We start from the raw sequence: 27,850 nt of genomic DNA, 5'->3' as shown, positions 1-27,850 counted from the left end.
ATCGAAAAGACTAAGAACAACAAATGCTTGCGAGTATGCAGAGAAAGGGGAACCCTCCTACACTCTGGTGAGAATGTAAGCTAGTTCAACCACTGTTGAAAGCAAAATGGAGGTTCCTCAAAAAAACTGAAAATAGAAATACCATTTGACCTAGGAATCCCACTCCTTGGAATTTACCCAAAGAATACAACTTCTCAGACTCAAAAAGACATATGCACTATTTACAATAGCCAAGATATGGAAGCAACCTAAGTGTCCGTCAGTAGATGAATGTATAAAGATGATATAGTACATATACACAATGGAGTACTATTCAGTCATAAGAAAGAAACAAACCCTAGCATTTGCAACAACATGGTTGGAGCTAGATGATATTATGCTCAGTAAAATAAGCTGGGAGGAGAAATACAAATGCCAAGTGATTTCCCTCATTTGTGGAGTATAACAATGAAACAAAACTGAAAGAACAAATAGCTTCAGACTCAGAGACTCATATAAGGAACTAGTGGTTACTGAAGGGGAGGGGTGCGGGATGGAGTGTTGCGAAGGAAGGAGATGGGGTTTGAGGGATATTTTGTTTAGTACACATGGTGTGGGGCACCTCTGGGAATACAGTGTAGCACAGAGAAGGCAAACAGTGGCATCTTAATACACTGATGAACAGTAACTGCGTTGGGATATGGGTGGGGACTTGATAATATGGGGAAATGTAGTCACCACATTGTTTTTTCATGTGAAACCTTCATAAAAGTGTATATCAAAAAAAAATTAAAGTATGAGAACAATATTTCATCCACAAATAGAAAATGTTAAGAAATAGAGCATAAAATATTTTAAGTAATAATGGCCAAACACATCCCATATTTGATGAAAAACTTTAAATTTGCTTATACAAGCTTAACAAACTCTACGTAGCAAATGAAGCTATCCACACCTAGCCACATCATAGTGGAATTGTCTAAATCCAAAGAAAAAATTGAATCTCGAAAAGGTTGACATTGTAAGTGCTGAAAGAAGAATTCTATATCCAGGAAAGCTATCCTTCAAGAACTTAGACATCTAGGAAGAGGGAGAGACATACTTTCCCCTATCTTTTAATTAAGTATAACTAAAAACCAAGAATATTATATATATATATATATGAAGATCCCTCCCCCATGGTAACCAGCAGTAACTTCTCAGTGTCTGTGAGTCCTTTGCTGTTTTGTTCCTTTTGTTTTGTTTTATTTTGTTTTTAGATTCTGACTTCTACACCAGCAAAACTTTAATGGGGAGCAGCTTTCACACTCATGAGTCTAAAATGAGGATCCCAGAATCCTCAACAGGGTGTCAGAGAAGGCCAAATAGGGAGGCTAGACATTCAACCTAGTCCACAGTATCAAAGCCTCCAACCACCATGATTTCAGTGGAGAGTATGAGGGAAACCTGAAATTACACTGGCACAAAGCAATAAGGAGGCATTCTTACACCTCCCCATTGTGGCACTCTCAGAGGGGACCTAATGGAGAGTCAGCATTCAAACCACTGCACGGGAGTTACCACTCACACCATTTTGTTAATAAAGACCATGTGTTTATCTGGAACTTCCACCTCTACCCAGATACCTCATTCATTTGTCAATGGAGGCTGAATTAGGAACCTCTATTTCTACCTTTAATTGGAAATTACAAGACAGTGTTTCCCTTCCCTGCTGTAGCAGCATAAAGACAGCCAGCTTAAAAAAAATTAATATCTCACTATCACAACATAATATGAAAATGTTCTGAGTTTGATTGAAAATCATTTATCATAGTAAGATCCTGGAAAATCTCAAACTGCTGGAAAAAATTATCACTAAATGAAAACAGACATAAGGAAGAGGTTAGAGTACCTTAACAGAAGTATTTAAAGCAGCCATGATAATAATACATTGAGTACATATGAACACATTTAAAACAAAATTTCATAAAAGAAATAGAAGTGTTTTATTGACTATAAAATAAAATGTAAATGAGATTACATTCATTGAATATCTACTGGATGCTTTACTTACATTATAATTTACTTGCATCCCAGGTTAGAGTACCTTTACAAAAGATTTTAAAGCAGCCATGATAAAAATTTTTCAGAGTACCTATGAATATTTCAACACAAAATTCCATAAAAGAAATAGACTGTTTTACTGACTGTATTCTCTACATTGTACTTTCATCCCTGAGGCAAATTTATATTATGATTGAGATTTTGTGCCTTTTTATCCCCTTCACCTATTTCACCCACCCATTCAATCCCTCCCCCATGGTAACCACCAGTAACTTCTCAGTGTCTATGAGTCCTTTGCTGTTTTGTTAATTTTGTTTTGTTTTATTTTGTTTTTAGATTCCACTTAAAAGCAAAATCATATGGCATATTTCTTTCTGTGCCTGGCTTATTTCACTTAGCATGATACACTTTAAGTCCACCCATGTTGTTCCAAGTGGCAAGATTTCTTTCTTTTTATGGCTGAATAATACTCTGTTGTATATATGTACCATATCTTCTTTATCCATTCATCTATTAATGGACACTGTTTTTTTCCATATCTTAGCTATTGAATAATTCTGCAGTAAACATAGGTGTACATATATCTTTTCAAAGCAGGGATTTTGTTTTCTTTGGGTAAATTCCTAGAAGTGCAATTATAGGATTATATGGTCTTTCTATTTTTAGTTTTTGAGGAGCCTCCATACTGCTTTCCATAGTGACTACACCAATTTATATTCCCCTCAACAGTGAAGGAGGATTCCCTTTTCTCTGCATCTTCACCAACACTTGTATGTGTTGTCTTTTGGATAGTGGCCATTCTGATTGGTGTAAAATGCTATCTCATTGTTATTTTGATTTGCATTTCAGTAATGATTAGTGATGTGGAGCATCTTTTCATGTGCCTCTTGGAAATCTGTGTTTTCTTTGGCAAAGCATCTGTTCAGGTTCTTTGCCCATTTTTAAACTGGTTATTTGGGGTTTTCTTGGTGTTGAATCATATGAGTTCTTAATATATTTTGAATGTTGACCCCTTTTTGGATATATCATTTGTGAATATATTCCCCCATGCCACAGATTGCTTTTTTGTTTTGTTGATGGTTTCCTTTGCTGTAAGGAAATATAAATTTTAACAAAAAATTAGGATGTAAAAGAGAGTCAAATGAAAATTTTATAGCTGAAAAATATAATAGCCAGTAAATTAAAAGGGGCAGTGAATGAGTTCATATATAGATTGAAGGGAAAGAGGGAAGAAACAGTGAACTTGAAAGATAAAACAATAGAAATGATCAATCTGACCAACAGAGAGAAAATACAGTAGGAAAAATAAAACCTCTGAGAAAACTAGGATAGAGGACAATTCTTGAATTTTATAAAGAAAAGCCACAAAATAACATACAGTTAATATTATATTTAATAGTGAAAGAATTACTGCTTTACCGATATGAATAGAAACAAACGATGCCCATTCTCACCATTTTTATTCATCATACTAGAAGTTAAACCAATGCAAGAAGTTAAGAAAAAGAACAGTCATGCAGATTTGGAAGAAATGGGTAAACTATCAATATTTAAAGATAACATTTTCTACATGGAATCTCAAGGAATCCACCAAAAAAAATCTTAGAACTAATAAATGATAAAAGAACACAAGCAGTGTTATAAATCCATCTTGATGGGTTTATATGATGATGCAATTTGTATGACAATGACATAATGGGAAAGGATATAGATATATTTTAGAGTGAGTTGCATACTATTGAAATTAAGTTAGTAACAGTATGAATTAGATTGTTGATCATTGTAACCCCTCGGGAAAACACTAGGAACATAATTCAAAAACATGTTGAAAAAGAAATGACATACTTTAATGTATCTTTTTAATATAAAAGAAGGAAGTAATTGAGGAATACAAAAAAATACATGGGAAAGAAAAAGCAAAATGCAGGCATAAATCCTACATTATTAGTAATTATATTTAATGTAAGTAGATTAACACTACACACTACAATCAAATAACAGAAATTGACAGACAGGGTAAAAACAAACACAAAAACATGATTCTACTCTGTGCTGTCTTTACAAGTCACAGGTTAGATTCAGAGAGACAAGTAGTTAAAAATAAAAGCATAAAAAAAAGATATATCAGACATTAACCATAAGAGCAGCAGTGGTTATATTACTATCAGTAAAACAGACTCTGAGACACCAATAGTTACTAGAAAAACAAAAGGATATTTTACTTGATAAAAAGGTCAATCCATGAAGAATACTAAGCAATTATAAATACGTATATGCACTTAACAGCAGAGTCACAAAATGAAGTAAAAATGTGTGGTGTCCTGGAGGTGACTGTCCTCCTTTCCTGTGCCCTTCTCCTTGGGACCCCGCCACCCCCGAAGATTCTAAGTTGGACCTTTCATTGTGAACTCAGTTCTGCTGTGAGAAGTTGCAATAAAGTTTTATAATAACTTTGTACAAAAAAAAATATTGATAAAATCAAAGAAAGACATAGACAATTTTATGATAGTTGGAGGTTTCAGTATCCCAATTTTAATAATGGATTTAACAAGTAGGTATAAAACCAGTAAGGGGATAGAAGAACAACCAACTAAATTAACAGACTATGCAGTACTCTTTAAAACAACAAAAGAATATACATTCAATTCAATTGTACTTGATAATTCTCTAGGATAGACCATAAGTTAGGCTATAAAATAAGTCTCAATAAATGTGAAATAATTGAAATAATACAAAGTATAGTCATTAATATTGGAGTGAAATTAGAGAACAATAGAAAACAATTTAAGAAATTTAAAAATTGCTGAAATTAAGACACATTTTCCTAAATAACCAATAGCCCATCAAATAAATTAGAAAGGGGAGTGAAAATTCAGATGATTGAAACAAACACACCTTGCCAAAAATGGTATGATAGAATTAAGTATATAGAGGAAAATTTAAGCTGTAAATATTAGGAGAAAGCTCTGAAATCAATAGCCTACACCATTCCCTTAAGAAAATTGAAAAAGAAGAGCAAACTAAATCCTAAAAAAGTAGAAGGAACAATATAAAGACTAGAGCAGAAATGAAGAGAATAGAAAATTAAAAAAAAAATAGAACCAACACTACCAAAAGTTGTTTCTATGAAATGAGATTTTAATTATATTTCAGGAGACAATCATTTCTGCTCCCAACATTCCTATTCACTATTTTACTATTGATATTAACCAGTACAACACAGCATTAAAAAAATTAAAAGAATAAAAGGACTGTGTTTACAGATCACACAGTTTTCTTTATAGAAATCCAAAAACTCTACCGAAAAGGTACCAGTTATATTAAGTGATTTTAGTAAAGTAGTAGGATTTATATTTCATATACAAAAATTTATCAAATCTGTAAATATAGCAGTCATCTTGGAAATTGAAATAAAAATAAACATTTTGCAATAGCACCAATCAATGAAATTCTTAGTCATAGATTTGGCAAAAAAAATTGTAATGTCTTATTGCTGAAAACAGAAAATATCTTAATGAAAGAAATCAAAAAAGCCTAAATCACTAGAGAAATATATCATGGAATAATGGCTATTGTTAAGATGTCCATTCTTCCCACATGCCCCCAATATTTTCAGTGAAATTTCAATCAAAATAATAGTAAGATATATGTAGTAATTGACTAGCTAATTCTAAAATTCTTATGGAAAAGCCAAAAAAAAAAAAAAACCTAAAAGCTAAAATAATTAGGAGAACAAAGTTCAAGGATTCACACTATTTGATTTCAATTTTTAAAACAGAACTTCACTCCCTCTTTTGGAATAAAGGTGGAATAAAGATTATGTGCTATTGAATAAAAGTTACATTTGTACATCAGTTAAACAGACCAGAAAGTCCAAAAATAGAGGAATGCAAGCATAGGGAAGCAATTTTTAAAAGTGATGCTAAAGCATTCCAGTTAAGGAAGGATAGATAGCTCTTTCAATGTATGGTTGAGTAATTGTGCATACGTATTGTTTAAAATAACCTTGATCCATACAAAGCAACATATACAAAAAAATCTCAAAATGAATCACACTTAGATATAAGGCAAGAAAACTATAAAACTTCTGAAAGGAAATACGGGAGAAAATTTTTTGAGACCCCAGGTAAGGCAAAACTTCAGTGGATATGATGCCAAAATGCAATTAATAAAATAAAATATTGATAAGTTGGATTTGAACAAAATTAAGAACTTAAAAATTCTTGCTAAGAGAACAAGTTATGTACTGAGAAAATGTCTGAAAAATCTCATCTCTTAAAGCATTTGTAAGTAGAATATATAACTTTCTCTGAAGATACAATAACTGGAAAACAAACAACCAAATTTTAAAAATGGGTAAATACATCACATACACACTTCAAAGAGAAGCAAACTAAAGAATGAAATCTTGCCATTCACAAGAACATGGATGAGCATCTATGCTAAGTGAAAAAAGTCACACAGAGAAAGGCAAATACCAAATGGCTTCACTTCCATGTGGAATCTAAAACACATGAACAAAGACAAAAATAAATAGACTCAATAAATATAAAGAACAAACTGGTGATTGCCAGAGAGGTGAGGGTGTGGTGAAGGGCAGAATAAGATGAAGGGAATAAATATGTATAAACTTCCAGTTATAATTTTTTCTTAAAGTACAATGAAGAATTACTACACAACTATTAAAATGAATAAATCTTTTTGAAAAAACTGATAATTGCAAATGAGGATGCTGAGGAACTGATCCTCTCATATTTACTTGTGGGAATGTAAACTGATATAGTCACTTTGGAAAACAATTTGCTGGTTTCTTACAAAGTTAAACATATACTTATCAGATGACTGTTTTCTCTCACCTAGGTATTTGTGAGGGGAAATAAAATGTGTGCTTATACAAATTCTTGTATCCAAATGTTTATTATAGCTTAACTTGTAAAAACTAGAGGCAGCTCAAATAGCCCTTAAAAGGGGTAAGAATAACCAAACTGTTGTTAATATAAATAAAAAATTTCTTAATAATACTAAGTAATAAACTAGTTATGCACATAACATGAATAATCACATATGCATTATTGTAACTTAAAGAAGCCAAACTTAACATGATTTCAATGATCCATTTATATGATATTCTGAAAAGGCTGAAACTAGAGGGACAGAACAGAGATTAGTGGTTGGCAGGGCTGCAGTGGAAAAAGTGCTACCTAAGGGAAAGATGTTTTTATTGTTATAATATTTTATAGTATACACATCACAATGACATATGACTATATCACATATGTATCAAATTATTATTTACAGCATAGAAAAATTATCTGTAATATGTAATTTCAATATATTACATATGATACATATGCCTGTTTTGTAGAATTGTTAAAAATTGGAAAAATAATCACCTTAAATCATAGCACTTAGCATTATCTTGATTTTGGGAATTTTCCTCCATTTTAGTTATGCACACATATATATTTACATATATATGTGATTTTGATAGTCTTATGAATTCACTTTTAGTTAAAATGTAATAATAAGTAGTTTAAATGCCTCATTTTAATGTTTGCATATTATTACATCAAATATTATTACTATTATTTAGTAACAACACTAACATCACTAATAACCAATAGTTGCATTTAATTTTCACAATAACTCCAGAAACATAATATTATTGTTTTAAATTTTATTATTGTGTGGCTCAGAGACCTTATTTACCCTCTCAGAAATTAAGGAGGGGAATGAGTTGGAGATGCAATAGAAGGTACTTTTTTGAAAATAATCGCATTATATCAGACCATTATTTATTTAACTATCCCTCCATATTTAATATTAACAATACTTTTAATTTTCTCAGATTCTAAAAATTACATTTGAATGTAAGACTTTTATTTTTATTTAGCAGAATTTCATTTCATGTTTCACATTTTGCTTATGCATTGGTAAATATCTCTTTAGAATTAAATTTTATATATTTAACCTAAAAACAATTGTACCATACTATAATAGAAACTAAGATTTGCTCATAATGTTCTGAAATACTCATTCATCCAGTATCAATTACTAAGAATCAATGTCCCATTATTTTTGAGGATTTATTACAATTGGATTCATTCTATATACCAGTATGAAAATGAGGTATTTCCATGTTTTTATTTTGTGTTGCATGTGTGTTTCCATTATTACAACTTAAATACATATAGTTTTTGTGCACTTAAAAATTTATTAAATGTAGATTTCTTGTTGTGTTCTTAGCACAATACAGCAAAACAAAACACATATATTCTTATATTTGTAGCATTAGACACCTTCATTATTCTTCTCTGCTCCCTCTTTTTAAAAGCTATCATTTTTAGCACTTTCACCTAAACTTTGAAATTGTTTCTAAAATTATTTTGAGAAAAGGACAATATATTAAAAAATCAGACTCTTCATCAAGTATGTTTAGGCCTATAGACAATAATTAACATATATGATACTCAAAAAAATGTTAGTCTAGAATTTCATGTAAAGCCAAGTTGACATTCAGACAAAATGCACAAACTGTAATGAACATAAAGTAACTTGGGTTATCTTTTTTCCTATGAACATTTTCTAGTTAAACTATTAGACAAATGATTTTCCAATGATATTTCAGAGACATTTACTTAATAACTGGTTCCCAGCATTAAGCATATCTATACAATCATGTACATATATATCTACAACCATGTGAGTGAGCTTAGAAATAGATCTCTCCCCATTTAAACACTGGGAAAAATGACAATTCCAGATGACATCTTAATTGGTTCATATGTGCATACTTTATTAATCTCTCCTTATTTCCCTCAACCACCGAACAGAACTTCAGTTTTGTAATTAAACTTATCAACTGTGGCAGAAGTATCTGAATTAGAAGACCCACCTAAAACCATGCCTGGATTCCTGACCCAAAGAAACTGTGAGCTAATAATTATTGCCATAAGCTGCTATATTTTGAGTAAAGTTTTGTGCATGCAGCAATAGACAGTTAAACTAATTCTAAGAGTTTTATAATAATCCAATCCAGCTTCACTTTTTCCAGCTTTATTGAGGTATAATTGGAGAATAAAATCAAAAGATATTTAAAGTGTACAATGTGATGATTTGATATATACATACATTGTGCGAACATTTTCCCACATGGAATTAATTAACATATTCATCTCACATATTTACCTTTTTTTGGTGAGAATATTTATTTATATTCTACACTGTTAGCAGATTGCAGTTAGGCAATGCAGTGTTTATCAATTATGTTATATATTAGATCATCAGAAAGGTTGTTCATCTTATAACTGAAATTTTATACCCTTTTACCATCCTTTCCCTTTTTTCCTCACCACCCCTAAGCTCCAGCAACTAGTTTTATTTTCGATTCTCTGTTTCTGAATCTGACATTTTTTTAGATTCCACATGTAAATCACACAATGCAATATTGTCTTCCTCTGCTTTAATTCACATAGCATAACTTCATTTTTTATAAATTTTTTTTGTCTCTAGGTCCAAAGTGTTGATCAGTATGACTTAATATGTTCTCTCCAGGATAGACTTAAAATTTCCAAGAGTCTTTCCTGGGACTAAATGCTTTAGGATGGCGCTCTGAAATATTTCCTGAATACTTAGAGTTGTGGTAATCCCTGTTCCTTATTTCCTTTCCTACTGATACAAAATTCTCCACCACCTTGGACTGCATATATTTAGTGCCAACTTTTTGCATAATTACCATGCTGACTTGAATTCAAATTAGAGTTCTTAGCATATGCACTATCAAAATCATATATATATGATTATAATGTGTATATACACACATTCATATTTTGAACTACTAGACAAACTAATGTTCTCAAAATATGCTCTAGGAATGTCTTGCACTGCCTTCCATTCCCTAAAAGCAGAATTTTTCCACCTTGCCAAGGCAAGTTTTGTTATAATTCCCTGACTCTTCTAATACCAATCTTTCCAAGGGTACTAACAGAATATGGTAGCCAAGGACTTGAGTTTTGTAGTTAAACTTACCCACCATCACAGAAATCCTTACCTCATTTATTTAAAAATGTGAACTTGATAAATTTTAGTGTTCCTTTTAGAATCAAATGAAAGCATTTATTACAGTTTTTGGTCCAGTTGAAATGATGACAACTCATATCACTAATTTTCATAAAAAACATCAATATAAAACTTCCCTTACACAAAAGCTCTCCAAAAGAAGACATACATAAGCATTTCAGATTAATTTAATAGAGTTTTCAATGTAATTTACCCTGTCATTTCTGTATGTATGTGTATAAATATAAACATATAAAGATATATATTAGAAGTACCATGCAACAAATTATAAATTACTCCAAGAGTATGTGCATTGCACATGGAGGTTGAACTGCACCTTCTCAAAAGGGCTCCATTGTAAAGCCTCAGTTTTCATAATACATAACAGATAATACAGATAATTCATACAAATTATAATGGAAATCTTTGGTGTATCACTCTAGGAGATTAAGAGAAAAAGAAAACTAATATTATACCTTTGAGTAACACTAGCCATTAAAGGAATTAAAAAAAATAAACATTGCTTAACCTTTTAATGGAAAGATATTTTTAGAGGTATTATTTATATAATTTATTTATTTATAGTATAACTAAACATGAATAAATGTAAAGATAATTATGGTTTATTTGAGCTTATAGTTCACAGTTTTTCTTTTTTTGGTAACACCACCAAAAATGTACAAAGTAAACACAAATTAAATAAAAATAATAATTTTCTTATTAGCATCTTTAATATAAAGGAAAATGTGCTAAAACTATAAACATTAAGTTAATTGTATAAATATATTTTGTATTCTTTCAGTTTTTATCAGTTTAATTTTCTTATTTTGAGCATGTTGGATCACTATTAATGTTTTGCCTTTATAAATGTTATGCTTGTTAACAATGATTTTAATCAACAATCATCTGTTATTTTTGATGAGGTAGTTGTACCCCAAGATAAAAGAGTAGGAAGAGTCAAAGTCCCTGCCAGTTGTGTATCATCAGTGAGCGTTTCACATGTGATCAGATATGAGTTGGTAAACATAGAGGTAACTGTTCTCACAGTGATTACACAAGAAGAGGACATATTGATTCTAAGTTTATATTTAGGGATGACTTTTGAGTTGTGATGAAACAGCACTGTCGCTATGGCACTAAATGAGTTTTGATTTTAAAATCTGGGTAGGAATGGCACCTAAGGGACATGAATATGATAAAAAACATTAATGAAAAACTACACTAAATAAAGCTCAAAGTATTGGTGTCTGCTCTAAGCTTCTGGAACCAAATGAAGTCAATATTATTCACAACACTTAAAATTTCTACACTTAAATTGTATAGCAGGTCTATGTCAACCAAAATTAAGATTTTACACCACCTTTAAAAATTACTTTTTTCATAATAGGCTTTCTGCCTCTTAGAAAGGAAAAACACAAGCAATAATAGATATTTATGTTTGGGTAATCAGTGGGGAGTTTATAAAAGTCATAGTTTTTCAACATATTACATTGAGCATGGGAAATATAAAATTATGGCTTTTTTTCTTTGACTCACTGTCTTTTTCCTACTTTCTCTTGTTTTCAAACAAATTTTCAATTGAAAGTGAAAGAATAGGTAAATTCATTGCATTTATTTCCTCCCATTTGGATTTCTTTTTTGTAAAAATAGATGCCAAGGTTACTTCCACATGTAACAGTAGTTTAAGTGATGGCCAAAAGTTACCGTGGATAAGGCCAAATTAGTATCATTTAGTAATAATCATTAGGCTAGCAGGCTTATCTTTGTTTTTTAAGGGCAATATAAGCAGAGAAAGAGAGAGGAGAAAGTGAGAGTGAGAGAGAGAGGGCGATTCCATATTTATACATTATAACTGAAATATTGAAAGAAACCAAACCAGAACAAAGGCAGTGCATGATCTTAACACTTAGGGTTGAGTTTCACTATAAATTATAAAGACTGTAGTCACACACTTTGGCAAAGCTAGAAAGATGTGTAATTTTTTTACGAGTTCCAGAAATTTTTTAATAGATTCTAGCAAGACTGAATGACTCATCTTTAAATTATCACTTGAAGTCAGAGGTGCCATACCCTATTGAGTAGTATGTTGACTGGAAGTTGTAGGGGAGAGCCACTTAAGCTGATAAAAATTTTCAAATATTTTCTCTCTGGCATACAGAATACATATATTGAAAGAAAGATATTTGCATATTTCAAGATGTACTCCATTTAAAAATGCATACCTCTCTAATAATTTTACATGATAAATTATGTGCTTCATAGTTTTAATGAAGTTTAGTTTATTCATACCAAAGAATAAAGGTCTAATTCTGTACCATTATAAGTGTTATAAGAAAATAGATAATGCCATTTTTATTATAGTAAGAACATTTAATATTAGATTAAGCCTTTTAATAAATTTTAAGTGTACAATAAAATATTATCTTTAGGTACTGTGTTGTACAGCACATCTCTAGAACTTAATTATCTTGCATAACTGAAATTTTATAACTGTTAATTAGTAACTCCCTACTCCCCTACAGGCCTCTGTCACCAGCATATACCATTCTACTTGAATAGAATTCTTCTATGAGTTCGGCTATTTCAGATATCATGGAACCAAACATTTGTATTCCTGTGATTGGCTTGTTTCACTTAGCATAATGCCCTCCAGGTTCACTCATATTGTTATATATTCTATGATTTCCTTCTCTTTTAAGGCTGAATAATATGCCATTTTATGTATGATGAGCATTTAAGTTGTTTCAACATTTTGACTATTGTGAACAATTTTGTAATGAGCATGGAGTGCAAATATCGTGGACATCCTGATTTCTGTTCTTTTATATAAATACCTAGAAGTGTGTTTCCTATATCATATGGTAGTTCTACTTTTAATTTTTGAGGAACCTCTGTGCTGTTTCCCATAATGGCTGTAACAATTCACATTTCCACCAACAGTATACAAAGGTTTATATTGCTTCATATCCTCACCAACATTGTTTTGTTTTGTTTTGTTTTTGATAATGGCCATCTTAGCAGGTATGAGGCAATATCTCATTGTTTTGATTTTCATTTCCCTGATTCAAGTCCTTTGTCCATGTTTTAGTAATTTCTCTTTTTGTAGGTTATCCAGTGCAGTAAAAAAAGTCAGGGATGTCCCAAGTATAATCCCATCACTAATCACCCCAAAACTAAATAACACATATGCTTTCTTTTTCTTTCTAAATGGAACAAGCACCAAGTATTCTTTTACCAAAGGTGAGGAGGAGAACTCTAGAATATTTCTCTTCATTTTAATTTCCAATTACACATCATTTCTCTACTTCCCTAACATTTTCTATTACATCAGTAACTTAGTTTGTCCTTCTAAGTGTCTATTCTGTCTTCCATCCCTCTTCCAACAGAACTACCAAAGTTTTCTTGTTAAAAAAGGTATTTTATAATGTCACATTCCTGTTTGAGGGTTTTCACTCAATTATTGTTTTTAAAGAGAAAACATAACACTTCTACTATAAGATGAAAGACCTTTCACAAAAGACCCCTACATCTTTTCTGTGTGTGATGACATTGTTAAATTAATGCTTGTTACATAGAGCCTGGGGTGTTGAATGGTGAGCTAAAGTTCAACAGAAGACCATAGCAGATTTGAAATAGAGAAATTTATTACTCAGAGTTCCTGGAGGAAATAAAGACAGACCTCAAAGGGCCACAAGTGGAAGTCAAGTCAGGGTACAGGCAGAGTCACAGAATCTAGGACACATGCCTTCTTTATTAGAGTCTGCTGGCAGAGTTCTTTGGTGTTCCCAGACTAAGGCTGAATTGGTAGATTCAAACCAAAAGAAAAGGTGGGGTTTTGGTAAATTCTTCAGTAGCCTTACCTATGGGGTGCACAAAGGGAAGTCACCAGGAGGCGAGGGAGACTGTTTATCATAAGGGCCACTGGTGAAGTCATATCAAGAACATACATTTACTTGTGAATTTAAAGTCTGTTATCTAGGAAATGCAAATACATGAGTGGCTAATGTTAGTCAGTTTAAGGCTCCCAGCTAGACACTTGGCCTAACGAAATGTATGCAGAGGCAGTCATACCAAGGGTAGCTTATAGCTGAACTCTCAACATGATGACATTTACCAACATTATTTCTAGGACACTCTGGCTAACCTATGTGCGAGACATTATCATTTCTTCACATTTTTCTTTGTAGCTCATCTTCCCCATTTAATGTTCCTGCAGTTAGCATATTTGAGTTCAATGAAAACTAGCTCCTATCTTCCCTTTTGTTAGGTCTTGCCTCACTTTCTTAGACAGAAATAAAAGCTATTTTTCTCTAAACTCACAACATAAGTTAAAATTTCTATTATAGCTCTCAACATATTGGATTATACTGTCATTGTTCATTTATTCATTTGTGTTCTCCCTTAGGCTATGAGTTTCTTGAAGATGAAAAAAAATTGTCATCATTGTGTTTCCAGATATAGCACAATTTTATGAATGTATCAGGTGTAATCACCATCTATTGAATTTTCAAATTCTAACAAGTTAAGAATTTAACCCTGGATAAATATTAATTATTTTAATAATTTATTAAGGATGCTTATATATGGTTAAAAATGAGCCTGTTTGAGGGTATAACTTATAATGATGATTTGGTTAAGGTTGTCAAAATCTGAGTTAAAACAGAACATGCTTTATTTTACCTCATAATGTCATCCTTCAAGTATTTTTCTAGTATTATAATGTTTGACAAAGTCAGTGTTTACCACAGGTTTTATCCAGTGTTATTTTATATATTTTTATTAAATATTTTAGATATTTGCTTTTGATGTTAAGTGGTTTGGTTTAGTTTGTGATAATGAATGTTACTTCTAAAAAGGAAAACAAATTTTTGATATTATAATAGCTTCCACACATAATAATTAGGAAAGATTAATATATTACCTTAGATAGAATAACAAAAAATATGCATCTTTGAGTCTACTTAATAATCACATTTCTAAATTTATGTATAACCACACACCAGTTGTTACTAAAATGGTAGATTAACTTCTTGCAATAAATTGACTTTGAATAATTTGGTATTAAATTTGAACTGAATTTGGGAAGGTGCCAGATGAAATGGGATGACCATCTGCACCATATGGTCTTGGAAAGGTTGCTAATGCCCAAGTACTATGGAAGAACTTCAGGAAGTTTTGTTTCTTATTGGAAGAATTATATCAGCCACTGCTGCAAAAGGCTCAGCTGTGAATAGTGTTACCTTAAAAAATAGGAGTAAAGTGATGAAAACCAGGCCCTAAGACATCTTAGAACAAGTTAACAGCTAAGGCTAGAGGAATGGCTATTTGTTTATAGTAACTAAGAGAAAAGAAAAGGTATGATAATCTGTTTGTGGCAAATAAGAGAAAAGAACAAATTGCCATAAGAAGAAGGTGTTAAACTAAGATAAGCAAAATAAACCACACATATCATATTGTAAACAGAAACCATAGAAATGAATTAATATCAGCATAGCTAGGATATTTGACATTTTTTAGAAAAAGGAAGAAAATAAGTAAAAACATTTGATTCAAAGCTTGTCCTAAATGTAATTTGGTGGTAACTAGCAATCCATTTTATTCAAATGTATCATAAATGAAAAAGTTTCATATTCTGCTGAGAACAAAGGGCATTGTTGCTTGAGCTTGAGCTTTTTATCTAACTTTACACTGTTGGCAATCAGAATATAAAAATTCTAAATGTTAATCTTTTTTTCCCTTTGATGATTTTAGGTTTGATTCTTTGCTCCTTTTATTCTGTTTGGGTCACTATATAAAGATATATCATACTTAAAGATTCCTTAATTTTGTTGCATGGTTTTACTTACAGAAGAGATTTTAATGGTGTTAACTTCCTCTTTTCTGTAGAACAAAATATACAAAAGACTTAGATATAATACAGATTAAGGAACATACACATTTGTTGACTGTAGTCCAATAATTTAAGAAACACTCTGTCAAAAACTTTTCTACCACAAGCAATTTCCACCAGCATATGGCCTACAAATCAAGAATCATTGTATATTGAACAACATAAACTTACCCAAATTGGTTTCTCTTACGGTTCCCCATACAAACATACATAAATATCTGGGGCTTTTCATCGATGAGGGTCCTTTTCTATTATTTGAATTAAAGAAAAAGATCAGACCTAAAGACAAAACAAATAATCTGAAATTGGTATAATTGACATTTGAAACCCAAAATAAGATATAGCCAGGTGTTTTGATGAGTGAAAAATTAAAGTTTTAAGTTTTGTTTATTCATTTAAAAGGTGCTCTGCTTTTAGACTGCCACCAACTTTTAACTGCATCTTACATGTAGAGATCTAGGCAGCTTCTTTGGAATAAAACCAATTGTGGGCCCCTTATCAATGTAAGACAAGTAATATGCATTGTTTTATAAGAAGGGAAAAGTATCACAGATAGTTTTATACACCCTTTCAAAGATCATCTCCTAAAGATCTTTTCCCTACAGATTTACTTGTGGGTAAATTAGTGGAAGAGTGAGTTGCTTCCTGAGAGGAAAGAGATTGGCCAGTTCATTTTTGGGATTCAGTTTTGCAGAACAGTTCAAATGGATGGAAATAATGCTGACTGAGGAATCTGGGCAGTAAGAGACAGCAAGTAACTGTAAAATTGACAAAACAGTTATCTAGGCACCCAAACATAGTTAAACTTTATATAGAAGGATTAATTTATCCAAGGAAATGAAATACCAGAACTGTGCATATTATTGATTGATTGATTGATACTGTTATAGATCAAAATCATAGGAACTGATTCTAACTACATTACACATTCATGGCATGTGTCATGTAAATGAGGATTATGGTATTAATGAAATTAGCTGACACACCAGTATGCATAAAAAATGGCATTAAAGACACACATATGCACAGCCACTCACACACATAGTAATAAATCTCCACTTCATTAAACTTCCCATAATTCCATATAATCTACCTCAATATGTAAAAATATATGAAAAAATTGACCACCCTATATAAACAATGAACCCCTAGAGTCACATGTGTAATTCAAACTATGTATCTATTGCTACCATCATCATATCTGTTTTTTTCTTGAACATCCTCCTTATATCTCGATATCTGTATCAGCTAGGATTGATATCATTTAATAATAAATTCCTTTCTGAAAATACCAGGATTCAATACAACATATTTATGTTTATCCCAATCAAGTCCCATTAATGTGTCATTCTCTATAAAAGAATGTAGGAAGAAATAATGCAATCGATTCTGACTTTCAAGTATCCACTGGAGAATTTTACTTAGGTAACCTTTAGCTTATAAACTTGAAGATTTTCTCAAATAAATATATTAATAAATACTACTTATAAGAGCAAATATCTTATATCTTCCTACTGTATTGGAATGGTTGCATTAATTTACATTCCATAGATAAGAATAGCTTCAACAAATCTCTGTAAAAATTTATTAAAAAAACACTCTCAAAATCTGCACTTACCTTGGGACAGACCAACAGCTAACTTTTTAAAATGGCTTTAATCAGTGGACCACATTTTGAGTAGCAGTGCATTGAAAGACATACAAAACCATAGGCACATCCTCTTGAATAATGGATATTAATGAAAAAATTTTGAGAAAACTCTTACTAATGCTTATAGTTTAAAACTGTTGCCACATATGTATCTAAGCTATATTATAACATTTTTATAGTTTTCTCTTTATCTGTATATTAAGCCAGAATGGCAGATCCATTTATATTTAGTGAGTAAATAGGAAAGTTTTATTTATCAAGGAACCTCATATTAGATACCATGGGGTAAGATGTGGTATGAAAAACAAAAGCCAGGTTATATCCTGTTCCATAAAAGCATAAACTGGTCACCTACAGAAGCAGGACAGTTAGCAAAGATGTGCCAGAAGAATGAAACACAGAGTCATAGAACCAAGGACATACACTGAACAAAATATGTATGTGATTCAGTGTCAGTATAGAGGACACAGGCAAAATCTGTGAGTTTTAAGACCATGCTGATCAGAATATGGTCCAGTTTTAACCATGCCCAGCTTCAAGCTACTTGCCTCTTCAAAGCCAAAAGATTTCTGGATCTACACGGCAGCATGGTGTAATGAACCTGGGCTACTCTTATGATGCTGGCAGATAAAACTGGCAATAGGAAAGAGCTTTATCCCTTATTACCTGTTAAAATATCAGAAGTATAGTATTTTTTTTTTTGAGGAAAGTGTAAGTTTGGCTTACAGAGGTCTAGAACTATTGGGATCATTGTGGAAATTGGCTCCTTTTTACTCTTTCACAGTAAGTTGGGGGACACTATGATTCCTAGAAGCAAGAAGAAACTATATATGGAGGTAGAGTCTTACCCATGGAGTCTTTCTCTGTGTGCTATCAGGAAGCATTCTGTAGAGGTTCCATTTGGCCACCACTGCATGCCAAGTCCAGAGACTTAAAGACCTCCTCACTCCTTCACACCTGTGGATTCCCAGATTTTAAAATACTTCCAATGACCAGATCTAAATTCCAGTTAGTTAACTGCAGTTTGAATGCTACAAAATCAATTGCTTGTTATAACAACAAACCAAAACTCTTCAGAGGCATACGACAGTATATAGAGTTTCTACAATGTCTGGAATACAATTCAAAATAGGCCTACTTATGGAAAATAAAGAAAATGTGATTAATTTCAAAAGCAAAGATCACCTGATATAACATATGGAATTATCACACAATAATGTTAAAGCAGGTATGCTATAAGATGTACAGTAAAACATGCTTACAGTGGAGAAAAATCTTTGCATATTTTATATGAACAACAACTAAGAAAAAAATAAAGAGAAACTTTTAAATTGAATAATGCAATATCTGAAGTTAAAAGTTCATTAGATGTGCTAAAGAGCAGAATGAAGAAGACAGGAAAGTTTCAGTTAACCTGGCAATCCCTTGAAATTATCCTAGTTGAAGAACAGATGCAGAAAAAATTGTGAAAATGGATGAACAGTCTCAGGGGATTATGGAACAATATCAAAAATTCTAACATGCATGCAATAGGTGTCTCAGGAGAAAAGTAAGAATGGGGCAGAAAAGGCATTTAAAGAAATAATGACAGCATTTTCTAATGTTGGAAGAAATAAATCTAGAGTTTCAATAAGTTCAGTGAAGTTAAAGCAAGATGTCTATGAATAAAACCATACCTAAACACATGAATGCCCAACTGATGAAATCCAAAGATAAAGAGAAAGTCTTAAAAGCCATGACAGAATAAAGATGTGTTACATATAGAACAGCAATTTCATTGACTACTGGCTCTTTGTGAGTGACTATGGAGGCTGTAAAATTATGAAACTACCGAGTGTGCTGAAAGGACACAAAAACAAATACTAAAACAAACAAAAATTGTCTACCAAGAATTCTACATCCAACAGATATATACTTCAAGAATAAAATATAAATAAGATATGTCTGGTAGAGGGAACCTAAGAAATGTTTCACCAGCAAACAGGCACTGCAAGAAATATTAAAGGATGTTCTTGAGGCTACTCAGAAAGGATAACATATGGGAAACAGTTTTCAGCTAGAGCTGAAGAACAAAAGAAATGGTACTAGAATATCTTCACAAAAGTAATGTTCATGGTGGACATGATACTGTGCCACCCTGGTCTTTCTTCAAGGGAGATGTTGTACTGGCTGCAAACAGCCTTCAGTTGACAAGATCTTCTGTGGCACTTGAGAGTGTGGCACATTCTTACAGGCAATGGTTGCTCCAGGTAGAGATATAAAGTAGCCATTTGTCAGTACAAAATAACTCTGATGGGTCGTTTCAGCTTCAGAGCTCCTGATAGGTGTCTTCTATACAACTGTGTCTTCTCACCTTCTTTCTAAAGGTGTTATTAAAGGAACAGTACTTAAAAAATGTCATGCACACTAAAATAATAATAAAAATAACAGAAAATATGGATTTTAAGAATTGCTGAGGAAGATAAAAGGACATTGGTTATGATAAAGTATGTAATTTATGCAGAAAACACAAGATATAAAACTATATACAAAATAATAAAGTAGTTAAAACATTTTTCAAAAAATTTAAAACTGCAAGGAGCCCTTGGCAGAAACTTCATTTTTATTACTAGACCTCTAGAAACCTCTTTCATAATTAGATAGAAATATTAGGAAAAAAAAGTATCTAGAGAAAATAAAAAGTTATGTATATCAGAATTATCCAAATATATATATGACTCTCTTTATTAAATGTCCTATGTATGTTCAACTGGGAACATGAATTAGTGATTAAATAGAAAGTTTAATACTTAAACTAGCAATCAAGGAAGATTAAGAATAATCTAATGTACTGGTGACTTGTGGGTGAATGGCATTCCTGTGAAGCTCCCTACATAGAGTTTGACTTTCAAAAAACATGCTGGAAACGAAAATTAAGAGCAAATCAATCCAATATAAAACTGTAGCTTGTATTTGGATATTTAATAAAATATAGTTTTATTATCAATTGAATGCAAATGAGCCTACATTGACTGCCAGATAGATCCTTTTGCCTTCAACATCATCCAGTCCCAGTATCACATTCCCTTTAATAATAACAAATTAAATGTGCTGTTTCCTTCTTCACTGCAAGAAGTCTCTTGCCTAGTGTGAGCATCATTTGGCATTAATTAAGCCTACCAACCTCACCAGAGATGTAGCACTTCTAAAAAACCTTAGTTCACAGCTGTCATGTGGAATATGCTACAAGTCAAAACTGCTGCTTCCATTTAAAAATATCACCAACCATAAACTAGTTCAGTAATAATCAGCAAATAAGTCTGATTTTATTTAATGAAGATAAACAGGTGCATTGTGAAAAACGAACAATAGCTAACAGTTTCAAATGATGGATAAATTAGAGAGATGGAAGATTATGATTGATAACGATTCTATTTTCAAAAAGTAAATGAAACTGTTGAAACAGCTTATTAAAACCCTTTAAGAGAAAAATGAATGGGCAGGCTTTTGTTTACTTTTAATGTTTAATTTAAATTGAAGGACTGTGTCAACATACTGAATTTGTTTATTCTAAGCAGTGAATGTCATTATGATATCTGACTATTCACTTATTTGTCTTACATGCCACTACTACATCATGTTATGAAAACTACTAGGAATATATAGAAAAACAAGATACTGTTATGATTTCAGAGAGTTCACTGTTCAACTTAGCCTATTGTTTTAAACTTGGCTGCTATTGGGAACCAGAATGGGGGGTTGTCTATAAAAGTACGAATGCTCAGTTTTCAACCTAGTCTGATTAAATGTCATAATCTGAAGTTAGGGACTGTGATGTAAAATATTCCCAAGACAGTTGTAATGGAAACAAGATTTCAGAGAAAACATATGCATACAACCCATAAAAGGTACATAATTCAGAAAAAAATTATCTTTCAAATATATAGTACAATGATATTTTCTAATCAAACCTTAGACTAAATATTCAGAAATTTCTAAAAGTACTGTTACCGAATCTAAGCTCATGCTACTCACTGTATATAAGAGACAAGGTGTTGGGTCAAGAAAAGTGACTATATTTGAAAAGCTAGCAGATCAAGAGATTGCAGACTAATGTCCTAAAGCACCATCTTATCTTAGGGTTGATTTCAAGTTTCTTGCATATTAGGGAAGGGGGAAACAGAAGAGAGTTGAGGTCAGGAGGTGATCATTGGCATCAGGCATCCAGACATCTGAGAAAGGTTGTGAAACTTTTTGTCCTTGGTTAATTGATTTTAGTCATTTGGTTGACATGGGTCTGGTCATGACATTCCTGTAAGTCCTTGACAATCCAGTCATCATTTTTGTACATACTTCTTTATCTCCTCTGGAGAGGCAAATTTTGGGTAAGTGGTTAGTTGCATCAATCTTACACTGAGAGCAAAATTCCTTTTGATTATTAACAAGCCTATGTGCAAAGCTGCAGGGCTGAGCAGAAGCTTTTTGACCCAAAGATTCAGGCAGTAAGGGAGACAGATACAATATGAAGGCAGAGATACTAAGGTTTTTCACTGTTACAATATATACTTTTATCTGATGTTAATGCAAAACAATAAACTTTAAGGCTACAAAATGCATTACATATATATTTGACAGCAAAAAGACAAAACTAAAGTTATATAACTTTGGAAGAGGAGATTTGTTAAAATGTTTTAAAATCTGGTAGTATATGAGAAGATTAAAATATTAATTTACATTAAAAAATAAATATGCAAGATAAACATATTTAATGCTCAAAGATTTTTTTTAAGTACATCCAAATTCATAGCAATAAATAGAATGGCATGAGAAAGGCTAATCTTAATCAGGTCACAATAAGGTAATAAAATGGAACAAAAGAAGGATAAAGAAAGGTGGTTTGAAAGTACACAATATATAGAAATAAGTGCATATTATCAGTTGCAATGCTGTATACATAGAAATTAAACATGCTAGATTAAAAACAAAAACAATAATGATTGGTCTGGATGAAAATGCAAACTCAAATTATAGGCTTTGTTTGAAATTGTGACCAAAATGTTTAAAGGTTTGGATGCTTGAAAATCAGTTAATGGGGGAAAAAACCTCATAAAGTGGTGAACAAAATAAAGCTGTTAATTTGATACAAAAAGATTTTAATACACAATCTTTGTGGAGAATTCACTGTATAATGATGAAAACTTCAGTTACTCAGAAAACAGTAACAAGTTTATACTTGTTTACATGAAATAAGAAAGCCTCAATATATATATAAACCATAATTTGATAGAAGTTCAAAGAGAAACTAACAAATCCTTATGACAGCTGTCAAGACATATATACAAACTATGGATAGATAAGCTATAACATATCTTAAAATGCACAATTAACAAGCAAAACATAATAAATTCTGCACCAAGCAATTGCAGAATACATATTGTTATCAAGAACACTTGCAACATTCTCCAAAAGTCACAATATATTAGGTCCTGAAGCAAACACTAACATATATCAAATAGCTGTAGCACATAGGCAGTCTTCTCTATGCACAGTGCAATTATACTAAAAAGTAAGCAAAAGCCAACTTAAAAACCCATACATTAAAAAATACAAATATTCAAAAAATGAAATTTTAAAACCTATTAAGAATTCAATGACACTATCAATGCCACATGCAGAAACATGAGGCATACACCTAAGGTTGTATTTTAAAGAACAGTACTTTAAGTACTTTAAGGGAAAAGAAGCTGAAAATTAATGCTTTAAGCGCACAGGTAAAAAGTTACAAAAGTAATAACAGAATGAAGGCATGGAAATGGAAAAATAAAATCAAGATATAAATGCTTAACAAAGGCAAGTTTATTTTCAAAATAATAATATTCAAAAACATTTTAAAACTGATAAAAGAAAAAAAAGAATGCACAAATAAACAATAAATTACAATCTAAGATTAAATATTGAGGAATCTAAAATACAGTACTTTATGTAAGTAAATCAAAATTAATTTAAAAATTTCAATGAAATTCTTTACCAACTGAATTATGAAAAAATGATGTCTAAGTAATCTTGTAAGCCCTTTAATTTAACAGCATTTATTTGGTAATCTTCCTTCAGTTTAATTCTCAGATCCTGATGAACGAATTGTGTTTAATCCAAGAGGGAAAGATTTATTTAACATTGTAAATTCTGTAAATGTAATTCATTGCAAAAACAAGTTAAGGGAGAAATGTATACCTACCTCAATTGCAGCAGGAAAATATTGGAAAAAATTCAGAGCACATATGTGAAAATATTACATACAAATTTTGGAGGAGGAGAGAATTTTGTTATCCCCAAGGATTAGGCAGTTTTCCCCAGATTTGCTTTTGTTTTAGCAACTTGTAGATCTATTAAACAATTGACTGATATTGTGACAACTTGACAGAATGATTCTAAAATTCACACTGATATTTTTCCATGTTCTTTATTGTGAAATATATATATATATACACACACACACAAAATATATAGAACAAATATACAGCATAGTGAATAATTATAAACAAATGTTCATAAAACAATCACCCCTATCAATAAAGTTACAATCACAACAGAAGCGCCTTCCCCTAAAATTCCCTTCTAGATACTCCTACCCTTTCATGGGTGAACACTCTTTTAACATTTGTAATAATCACTCTCTTGCTTTTACTATCAATTTTAGTGTTCATATACATGTTTCATGAGCTCTAATGGTGCTGTAAACAAAATACAGGTAGCCCAGGAGCTGAAAGGAGATTCCAGACCATTGAAGTGTTGGTGCTTGAGCTCTGGAGAAGGCACAAGGAGGCTGGTTCTTGGATCTCTAAGGAAACTACGCCCTGGAATCAGTCACTGCTGTTGCAACTAATTGTTACCGAACTGCTGAAGTTCAGCTAAAGGGGCAAGAGGAAAAGAGGATGGATGGCGAGTGTCATTCCTTTCTCCTTTAGCTTCCAGGCTGCCTGTGACTCACTAATGGCACAACTGATTTGAATGCTAGCAAGTTTAAAGAGTCCTAGCCCCAGATCACAAGGCATAACAAAGTAGAATGGGTTAGAGCCAAGAGGCTATAGCCTAATAATCATCATTCCTCCTACATTGTACTTGCTTCCACTCTTGTGCTCCTACAAACTCTTTTGAACACAGCTTCCAAAAACAGATCATCAAAATGGAAGTCAGATTGTGTTACTGTTCTCCAATGTCTCTCAAATCTTCTCAGAACAAAAGACAGTCTTTAAAATGAAAATAAAATGGCTTCCACAGACTTTATAATCTGACTTCCCTTAAACATTTCCTTGATTCTCTCTTCTTACAGCCATGTTGTTCTTAGTGCTATTTCTGGAGTGAATCCAGACTCCCCTTTCATCTGTATCTTTACTCAAATGTCTTTTTTCAGTAAGCCTTCGCTGACCATCATATTTAACTTGCCATTGTGACTGTTACCTTCTAACTCTTTCCCTTGCTATTTTTTTTTGTATTGTCTTTCTCTACTTAGTAGAATATAAACTCCACAACAGTAGATACTCTTTTCTTTCTGTTATCTAATGAATCACTGCTTACAAGAGTGCTTGTTACATAATAGGAATTTGATATTGATTCCAACTTTGGTTCTAACATTTATAACATTTTGATCTCTCATGTTTTCTTATTTTTCCTGTTTCTTACATCATGGAGTTTTATGGCAAATAAGAAATACACATATACAATAAAACATTGTATATATTGCTAAGCACATGTTAGGAACTAAGTTAATATCAGTTATTCTGCTATTGTTATTATATTATTATACATAATTTATTATTTATTTGTATTAGTAATAATAGTAATATTTGTGAAGGAGCAATATAAAAAGTATTTTAAAGAGAATATCAGTTTTCAGATATTTTATAAAATAATCTTGAGACACTACAAGACTTTCATGATGTTTTTACTTGTTGCAATAAACTTAGTAGCCATAGTTTTACGAAAGCAACCATTTTTATTGTAATGTTTGTGGGAGCTTAGGCATCCCAGAAGTCTCAGGACGCGCCAGCTAAGAATTAAAGTGTTAACAGGAATTAGGTGACAAATGGAAGAAAATGTATTCCAAGGAGTAGAAATAGCTAGCCCAAAAGCCCTGAGACAACTTTCACAAAATACAATACCCAGAAAAAAAAATTTAAGCTCATTTCCACGTGTCAAAGCCCTTGATTCGGGCACAGCATACTCCCTTGAGGTCCCAGGAGCCTCCTGCTCTGGGCTCTCTGTCTTCATGGCAGTGAGGTAGGTACCAGGTTCCATCTAAACTGGGTCTTTTTATTTTTTCATTGACTTCCCAAATGCTGATTTTTTTTCTGCCTCTTATGAATGAGATCACTGTATTAAAGATGCTTTCAATGACAGTTCATATGTATACATTTTTTTTCCTTGGTAAAACTCTGCCTTGTTGTTGACTATTTGCCTCTCTGCTCTTGTCCAAGGATGATAAATTCCTCACTCTAGCAGTCTAAATAACAATAATAGAGACAAATACTAAGAAGTAATCATGCTAGTAGAGTAAATATGTGAGTTATGAGGGAAAAGCAGGGAACCTAATGTTGATTAGGTTCAAGAGGGGCTTTTAGTTAAAATGAAAAACTGAGAATTAAAGAGACTTAGATGAGAAAACGTATTCCAAAGAGTGGAAATAGCTTGTCCAAAAGCACTAAGATCAACTTTTGCAATATATAGTACCCAGAAAAAAAAACTTTAAAGTTCAAACCTACTAAACAATTTGAGACAAATGTTTACTTTTTATATAAAAATGTAAAATTTTGCTTAAAATTGCATTCTGATTCTTAATATGTTATTAATTTTCTTTATTTTATGGCTAAATGAATGATGTCTCTAAGGTTAATCATAGCAAACTAAACATCTCAGCTCTGACTCTGTATTTTTTATTTTTGCCTTAAACAAAACATTAAAAATGTTATTGGAACAAATAAGCCACATTTCAACAAAAATATGGACTAAAATAGAAAACAATTATTCAGAATAGCAACTCTGAAGATGGTGTCTACTATTAAGAACTTAGTAATAACATGAGCACAAATAGCATATAGTACTTCATTTTAGAAATGTGCATTTTTTTCCAGATAAAAATGATCTCAAGACATTGGCTAAAAGTGGTAAGATGAAACATACATTTGCTAGCATAAACACTCTCAGCTATAAGGCATAAATAGTTCATATTCAACATTCCTAATGGAAATTGTCAGTGATGCCCATTACCTTTGTGGCAATGGAATGAAAGAAAAAAGCTGACAGGCTGAAGGAAGAGAAGGCATTGTGTCTTCAAATAATAACTGGTATAATAGAAATTCGCAGTAATGCTTTTGGAAAAGAACTCTCTCATTGGTTTAATTTCTGTCAGATATGTCAGTCATGTGAAATATTTGACTTACCTAAGCAAGTAAAGATGCTAAAAAAGAAAACAAGCTACCTTCAATCCCCTCACAGAAAGGATTAAAGATTGCCTAGAAAACTAAGTTTCCTCCTTCTCATGCAATTTGGTGAAATATATGAAAAAAGAAGGATGCAAATCATTATAGATACTCAGCCACATTTTCTTTTCTGAGTCTATGTCAAATTAGATCATGTTAACTAAGAGGACTCATCTGTTCTAATATTTAGTGGATGTTATTAGGATAACCCACTGGGCTCTGTTCCTGAATACCTTTTGAAAATATATGTAGTTATAAGGCAAGTTTGTTACTACTGGTTGTGCCTTGCATAGGAAAAATATAGACTCCTTTCTAAAAAGAGGTTGGCTCAGTTACAAGGTAATTTTTACCACCAATGCTACTTACAATTCTTTTCTTTTTGATGTTGCACTTTGATGATTATTATCAATTTGGCTAAATTCTGTATTATACCTGATTCCCTAGATGCTTACTTTTGCTGCCTATCAGACTCAAGGTTCTTATGGGTGCCTAACCCTATTCCTTGTTCCAGTCATCTAATTATAACTTTTTCTTCTATTTAACCTCAGACTTTTGGATTTATATCCAAGCAGTACATACAGTGATATATGCTGTATATATCTTACATATGTTATAATAGGTATTTAGCTAACAATATAGAGTTCAAACCAAGCTTGTTGTATTCCAAAGCCATTAATTTCTAGCTGTTCATTCCCCAGTGTTAGTCATTAATTGCAGACAATACTTACAGATATTTATACAAGGATACAATACTTAGGGCCTTACATCATCATC

General features: G+C 31.9%; 1 long non-coding RNA gene across 2 annotated transcripts in view; it reads left to right on the top strand.

The window, feature by feature from the left end:
- Positions 1–27,850, top strand: part of LOC140845029 (uncharacterized) — a 144,414-nt gene that overhangs the window by 36,927 nt on the left and 79,637 nt on the right. For both annotated transcript variants that reach the window (XR_012123647.1, XR_012123644.1), the window contains exon 2: positions 8,856–8,953. This is a non-coding gene — a long non-coding RNA (uncharacterized lncRNA). The remainder of the gene's footprint in view (positions 1–8,855; positions 8,954–27,850) is intronic.

Source organism: Manis javanica, chromosome 2, assembly GCF_040802235.1.
Source record: "Manis javanica isolate MJ-LG chromosome 2, MJ_LKY, whole genome shotgun sequence".
Lineage (NCBI taxonomy): Eukaryota > Metazoa > Chordata > Mammalia > Pholidota > Manidae > Manis > Manis javanica.
This window is presented reverse-complemented; position numbering and strand designations above follow the sequence as displayed.